Source organism: Hylaeus volcanicus, chromosome 2, assembly GCF_026283585.1.
Source record: "Hylaeus volcanicus isolate JK05 chromosome 2, UHH_iyHylVolc1.0_haploid, whole genome shotgun sequence".
Classification (NCBI taxonomy): domain Eukaryota; kingdom Metazoa; phylum Arthropoda; class Insecta; order Hymenoptera; family Colletidae; genus Hylaeus; species Hylaeus volcanicus.
In genome coordinates, this window is record NC_071977.1 from 15,246,426 (window position 1) to 15,253,271 (window position 6,846).

Sequence of the window (6,846 nt, forward strand, 5' to 3'; positions counted from 1 at the left end):
ATAATCAGGATGAAACCTCTTGCATCTGGTAGAGCACCACTGTCACTTGGTGCATACAAAATTTGGCCTTGTTTTATTTTTTACCACTTTATGTCACTTTTATCGCAAAAAGCGTATTACTTCACGTATGTGTAGCCTGAAATCGACGAAATTCCTTATATTTTACTGCCGGACAGGTTTTCGCGATGGCCACATTTGCAAAAATTTATGAATTTTTTATTGCATATAACAATTGTTTTTGCAAAATTCCTATTCTTTGATGTATCTCGGCAAGAAATTAACTGATTGCGATGAATCCTTTTACATTTAGTTGCACATATATTTCAGATGACCCCATTTGCAACTATGTATTGTTCATAACTTTTGTTACTGCAGCCTATTGGTTATAGATTGCCACTAAAAAGTGTGAAATAAAATAATTTTTGGAAAAAAAATAGAACCGACTCCGAAAAACATTAAAACTGCATTAAAAAGTATGGAATAATTCCTATTTCCTTTATGTTAAATTATATTAAACAATGTATTAAATTTCTATTTCCTCTACATTAAATTATATTAATTGCTCCTTTTTGAAGGCGGCGCAAAATTAAAAATTTTTAATTCTTGTTTAAGTTAGTTTTTGGTGGGGGCGGCAATATTGATTGCTGTTAATGTATACATTTATAGTGTGTACGTGGAAATACTGTCTGAGAGTGTTTGATGTACTTGTTTTGGCGATGGGGAGGGGGGCAATATTGCATATAGTTAACGTATATACTGGAAATACTGATTGAATAGGTTTGGGACATTTTTTGCGGAGGGTGGGGGTGGCAATATTGATTACTGCTAAATATATGTATTCTCTCCATGGAAATACTGTATGCGTAGATTTGTGATAGTATTTAGTGGGCTTCGCCGATATTGAATAGTATTAATATATATGATGTCTAAAGTAGATGCAATGATAGCAATAATTAAAAGTCATATTTTTTGTTCCTACAACAGAAAGTTAAACCCAGTTTGGTAATTTTGAATGTGGGTAATTTTAAATTTTGCGCCGTCTCCGAAAAGGTTGCATTTCATTTAGTATGCTGTATTTAATAGTTTAACTAAATTCGTTCATACTTTTCACTGCATTTTGTCAATACTTTTAAACGATTATATCTCAAGCTGGCGAGTATTCATATAAATTAACTACAAATTATTTCGTACTTTTAAGTGCAGTTTTAATATTTTATCTAAATCGGTTATATTTTTTTCCAAAAATTATTTTATGCCAACTATGTAGGATATGATCTTAAAGTAAATATTGCTTGGTGGTTGAAATTGATGTTTATGAGGTTTATTCAAGGACATCTCATATATCGTATAAGAGGGATCATGAAACCTTACAACAATAAAAAATCTATACAAAAAAATGTATAGCTATGAGTATTATTTAAGAAAATTAGACAAGAATTAAGTCCATCCAGTGAAGATACAATAAATCAGTTGGATTACAGAAAAAAAGGCTTGATGATCATTACACAGTAATTTCAATTTTTTTTGTATTATTGCATACTGTATGCATTTTGTAGTTTCTTGCACATTCAAATTTCCTATGACTGCATAAAACCCGTAGACTGCTGATAAGCAAAAACAAATTTATACGTATTATTCATTTCACAAAATAATTATTATATAATTATATATTTACAATATAATTATATGCTTACATATTACATACAATAATTACTTATTACATATTTAGACAAGCCTTTAATCTTTTAACGAGAGATTAATTTTTATTTTATAATTCTATTTGTAACGTTTATTGAAGGAATAATAGATCACAAATTTTTTTGTATATCAGTTGTATAATCAGTTCCTATAATAGTAGCATATCACAAAAAAAGAACTAACCATTTATTCCCTGCTCTCCATATAAAACTTCCACTATGAATTCCAAAATAAAATAGTTCACTCCATTCATCATTTAAATTAAACTTTTTTCATCTCTAAAATACCATCCTCTCGAAATATTATTACAAATCACTACAAGGAGGTTCAAACTAATCTAAAAATGTAATTTCCTGCGCGAAAGAAGTTTCGGTTCACCCAACGCGACGTTTACAATGGCAACATGCTGGTTCCGGAAGTCCACCTGGATAACGCTCGCAAGCAGCTTCCCGGTCGCGAAACGGTGTAGGAAAGCGCGGCCATATATTCCTCCGCGGCGTTTGGAATCTACCGACGAGCGTCATCTCGACGAAATTCGAAGGTTAAATTGAAAAAAGTGCGACGACAGTCACGGGGAGGCTGTGCCGCCGTCGCCGGGACCACTGGCTTCCGGCCAGAGTTTTCCCTCGTTCGGTGTCTCGCCGCCAGGTAGCGACGCCTACGGACTATTTAAAGGAATTTCGGCGACGATTCGTTGCTTCGTTTCGTTCAGCAGCGCAGGCGTTGCCCTTTGAATGTTTGTTTGTTTGTTTTCCGCCCTGACCCTTCATGTAAAGAGTAAATAGTTCATGCCAACCGCGTCTCGAGCGATGTTCAGGGAGGAGTAGCCGAATTCGGAGTCTCCAGCAATATCACAGTGTGACGAAAATCGAATTACGTTTGTTTCGTTTTTTTTTTTTACACAACAAAACGTATACGAGTATACGTAAATACGTGCGCTGATCAGTGCGAGAGGCCGGGACCTACGGTGCCGGGGTTCGTCGTTTAAAGTCGACACGAAATAGATGAAAAAAAATTAAACGAGCCTGGTGAAAAAGAAGCATTGGTAAGTCAGCAACTGGGGTGACACCGTTCGAGAGTTAGTGTTTTGTGATTTGGTACACGCCGAGACAAGTGTGGGAACCGCCTGGAAGGACGGAGAGCGGCGGTGACAATTACACATGGGACACCGAGAGCAAAGTGTTGTGCGACCGAGAAAAGCTAAAAGGGACTAGCCGCACTGTGGAACCTAGTGTGGATTTTTGACGATGGCGTGAGGGAAAGAGGTCCTATGAGACGACTGATAACGTTCTTCGAGCTCGTTTCGTGATCCTGCGTGTGTTGGTCGGGTTTCGTGGCCAATGTCACTTTGCTGACTATGGTGGACAGGCCAAGTATCAATAGAGGATAGATTCTCTCGATCTCCTCGATTACGAATCCGAGTGTCCTTCGATGATAACTTTTAGAGTTTCGATCACGCGCATTAGGCGTAGAAATTAATTCTGTGCATTGCATTAGTTCAAGTAAAAATATTCACTCGTCATTTTGTAATGTCGAATTGTCAACCCTCTAAGTTCTCAACCTGGTCTTAATTACAATGATGGACATTACAATTTCGGTAGCCAAGAAATTTTTCTTATACAAGTATGCTTGACAATAGTAATAACTGAAGAATAACGATAAGCAGAATTTCATGAGTAATAAAATCCATTGCAGTGACCATCAGGTTGAGACTTGAGTCGAATTCAACGGAATCCATTAGCATCAAAAGATCTGCATTTTAAGAAAATGGCAACAAAATAGACTTTTTGAATGTTCTAGACTCTAGCTTTTAGCTCTCAACTCTAAACATTAAATTTCTAACGTTACAGTATCTCATAAATACATACAGATCACTTCGACTTTTTTTTATTACTTCGAATGGTTTTTCTTTGTAATTAAATCTTAAGTTTACCTTAGAATTAATTTCTACACCCAATACCATGGAACACGAATTAGATCTTAATCGATGGTTAGGTTAGGAATGGTAACTTTGTTTCTGGAGAGGATTCTTCCACGGGGGAGATAAATATAGTAACTTGTTGTTCTTGCAGTATCCAAGTATCCAAAGTTATTTCTGTCGCTAAATTCTACATTGCCGACAGGTTGTATTGTTACACGCGTATTAAAAGTTTTGTTGCTCGGTATCGGTAGTTTTTAGCCCCAAGTAGCAGCCAGACTAACATAGCGTATTGCTTCATCGGACGTGTCGATGTGAGGCTCACGTTACATATAAACACGACCTCTACTTGTTTGCCAACAAACGTACTACATTTCCTATCTTTATAGCCCGTCCACCATGTTGCATCTCATCTTCAAATAGAAACCGTTCCGCCACCACGCTACGATTCGAATATTATATCACCGCCCGTCGGTTACCTAACAATATTTTTGCACTAACGTATTCGCTCCTTTTACTTTAAATGACTCATGCCCAGCGATTGCGTGCATGCCAGCGTTATTTTTGAGCATAATGTGTGTGTTTCTCGCTAATCGGAGCCATAAAATATTGTTCTCGAGGAAATTAACAAGTTTTAATCGAGGAAATCGTGTTGAGGTCGAGCGTGTAGCTTGGAGGAAATTTGTAATCTATTTAGTCACTGGAAGAAACTAGAAGTATCAAAGTTTCGGATCTCTAGGTTTAGATTGTGATATATAGAACCTGGCCAAAATATAATTCAGCATTACATAAGAAAGTGGTTAAAAACCTACGTGAAAATGAAATATATATAATATTGTTTGATGGCGTTCTCGAGGAAATTAATAAATTTGAATTAAAAAAACCTCTTGAGGTACGTGGCCTGAAATGAAACTATGATCAACTTGGTAGTAACTAGAAGTACCTATGATTTGGATCCCTGGGTCCTCCTGATATATAGAAGCTGCTCAAAATACAATTCATTATATAAAAAAGTAGCAAAAAACTTAAATTTTAGTCCCGAAGAAGTTCCCAAAAAATCGTGCATAATTCTAGAGTTAATTAAAATCCCAAGAACACAAAACTCTTATCCATTACATGTCCATTACCATCGCCCTCCGACAGAGCTTTTCAACGAAATCAAAATACCAGACACCAGTCGCGTCCATTTTTGCAAGAACACTCCCGCGATACTCGTTCTTCTTCTTTTCTCTTCTTTTAAACAAAGAATAATATTTACCTAGGCTCGCATAGCCCTCTGACACTAAGTAAACAGATTGAGAAAAAATGAGGAATCGACGAGGCCCGAGGCGGTGTTATTATTTTTTTTTAAAGTAGGCATCTAGATAGGCGGGTTCGGGAAAAACTGGTGTATAAGGATGAGACAGTGGAGCGAGAAGGACAGCTGAACTGGGCTATGGGCGAGTGAGAGAGGGAGGGAGAGGAATCGGAGTGCCTCCTGGCCATCTCTGCCAAAATAATTAGGAAGTCGTCGTCAGAGACGTGCTAAAATCGTCCGCTAGGGCACGCGCGTTTTGGCCTGCTAGTCGCTTCCCGGGCGTTCGAGCGAGCTGGTCGTCCGGACAGGTTTCGGACCGGTTCCCCAAGTGCTTCCACCAGTCCCGTGCGACCGACCGCCTATTTGGCCACAGTCGTCTTACTCTTCTAGCCCGCGCTTCGTTGAAAGTTTACCCCAATCGACACCTTGATATGATCGTTTGGACATTTTCCTCGGTACAACAGGACAGCTCGCACTAGCGTCGATAAAGGGTTAGTTGGCGCGAGTTTTTCATAACTTGTTTGGAACGGGCTCGATCCGGAGATGGGCAAACTTCTAAATACAAATTTCGAATTGCGGAATAAGACACAAACAAGGATTCGTTTACTTGGCCATTGGGCATTTGCTATATAAGCAGGACTAGAATGTTGTTGATTGTGGATTGTCTGGAGTGGTTTGATTAGTGATTGAGGACGTATTTGTATGAAGTATGAGTAGGAAGGACAATGTTGAATTAAAGGGGAAAAATTAGGAGAAAGGCTTGGTTCTTTTTTTATTGTTTGTGTAAATATTTTGTGTTTGATATGGTTTGTAGAGTGAAGTTTCTGAGGAAGACGTAACTAATGTTGAAAGCTCGATTTTTTTTTTTATTGTTTGTATAAATATTTCATGTTTGATATGGTTTATAACCACCAGTGGGGGCACAATTGATATTGAGTGAAATCCATTTTTTATACTGTTTATATAAGTAATCCGTGTTTGATATCGTTTGTAGAGTAAAACCTCCAAAAAGAACTCAATTAATATTGATAATTTTTTAATTGTTTATATAAATATTCCATGTTTGATATAATTTGTAGAGTACAGCTACCAATAAAGGCACAATTGATATTGATTGAATTCTATTTTTTCTATTATTCATATAAATATTTCATGATTCCTATTGTTCGACGAGTAAAGCCACAAATAAAGGCGCAATTAATATTGAATGCTAATTCTTTTCTATTATTTACATAAACACTTCATGTTTGCTATTGTTTGAAGAGTAAAGCCTCCACGGAGAACACAGTCAATATTGAATATAACGAAACGTAAATTACGACGTCTATTTTTACCAGCTTATTCAATGGTCAAGTATTAAAACAATGAACAATTTTGGTTCCCTCCGTGCATGATGCACACTAAAATGGAAAACATACGGAAAGTATGCATACCATACATACAATACAATCTATCAATGAATATATTATAATAATATAAATATTTCATTTTGCATTAATGCATACACCTGTTCGTTATATTTAACACATAATTGTCATATTCTCTTGTATTATAAATATATAGGACCCTCAGTTATGACCACTATTTTTCAAACCACTCTTGATCGAATACTGAAAAATTACCAATCTTACATTTATGCTACAATTAATACCAAATACATTCCAAGTATCTAAGAACCCAAACTATGACCCATATTTTTGAAATCACTAACTGATACAAAATTCTACAAAAATGAACAATCTAGTATCTCTAATTAATTGAATAAAATGTATAATCTCAATGATCGAATGAGACACGTTCACTCTCAAAATTTGTCTCGATTGTCGTTCAGCGACGTCGAATGGAATTGTGCCCATCTTCGGCTAGAGAAAGGAGGAAGGGGAATCTTTTTTTGGGGGGGGCTAATTAATTGAATAAAATGTATAAACTAAAA

At 36.5% G+C, this 6,846-nt stretch overlaps 1 protein-coding gene across 3 annotated transcripts in view; it reads left to right on the forward strand.

Annotated features, from left to right (window-relative positions):
• The first annotated feature begins 2,448 nt into the window (after positions 1-2,448).
• The window catches only part of LOC128884968 (calcium-transporting ATPase sarcoplasmic/endoplasmic reticulum type), an 87,227-nt gene continuing 82,829 nt past the window's right edge, over positions 2,449-6,846 (forward strand). Inside the window, exon 1 of one of the 3 annotated variants that reach the window (XM_054138693.1) lies at positions 2,449-2,743. The gene's annotated coding sequence lies outside the window, so the exon portion shown is untranslated. Of the gene's footprint in view, positions 2,744-5,187; positions 5,405-6,846 lie in introns of those variants that run through there. The other 2 variants (XM_054138697.1, XM_054138694.1) reach the window with 2 other exon arrangements.